The sequence below is a fragment of the Octodon degus genome, unplaced genomic scaffold, assembly GCF_000260255.1.
Source record: "Octodon degus isolate 3935 unplaced genomic scaffold, OctDeg1.0 scaffold00018, whole genome shotgun sequence".
NCBI lineage: Eukaryota > Metazoa > Chordata > Mammalia > Rodentia > Octodontidae > Octodon > Octodon degus.
The window spans coordinates 11,367,106-11,368,042 of NW_004524594.1; the positions used below are offsets into that span (position 1 = coordinate 11,367,106).

The 937-nt window shown below is 46.7% G+C and overlaps 1 pseudogene; it reads left to right on the forward strand.

The window, feature by feature from the left end:
* Nucleotides 1-392: 392 nt before the first annotated feature.
* LOC101585531 lies at nucleotides 393-755 on the forward strand (annotated as a pseudogene).
* Nucleotides 756-937: the final 182 nt, after the last annotated feature.

Genomic DNA, 937 nt, shown 5'->3' on the forward strand with positions numbered 1-937 from the left:
TAGTTTTGTCCCACCTCATGCCCACTTAAGCGAGTTCCTGTGTTCTTCACCTTAGACCTGCCTCACCATGTGGCTTACCCTATAAAAATCCCTGGAAGAGACAGCTTCCTGATTAACCTGTTTAGGTTCTCTCTCTCTCTCTCTCTCTCTCTCTCTCTCTCTCTCTCTCTCTCTCTCTCTCTGGCAGAAGCTTTCCTTCCCCCAACAAGCATTCTGTTCTTAACCTCTGTTTGTTCCTACAATTCATTCCTCAATTCTAGAGAACACGAACTTGTCCCACATACCTTTCAGACTGAGAGTTTCATTCCCCTATATGAGTCTGGTTCACATTTAAATTTCAATCAGTCAAGAAAAATCCATTGCAACGCAGCAGGCAAGTGGCAGACACAGAGATGCAGATCTTTATGAAGACCCTGACGGGCAAGACCATCACCCTCCAGGTCGAGCCCAGTGACACCATCGATTATGTCAAAGCCAAGATCCAAAACAAGGAGGGCATCCCCCCTGACCAGCAGCATCTGATATTTGCCAGCAAACAACTGGAGTATGGTCGGACTCTCTCTGACTACAACATCCAAAAAGAGTTCACCCTGCACCTGGTGCTTCGCCTGCAAGATGGGATCATCAAGCCGTCCCTGCACCTGAGACAAGATGATCTGCCACAAGTGCTAGCCTGCCTGCACCCCTGTGCTGTCCACTACCGTAAGAAGTGTGACCACACCAACAACCTGCACCCCAAGAAGAAGGTGAAGTAAAGCTCAGCCAGTCCCTCATCCAAAAGGGTACCACCTGCCCAATGCCTGCAGCCTTCGGGCCTGAATAAAGTTTCCCTCCCTTGACTAGAGCAAAAAGAAAGAAGAAAGAAAGAAAGAAAGAAAGAAAGAAAGAAAGAAAGAAAGAAAGAAAGAAAGAAAGAAGAAAGAAAGAAAGAAAGAAA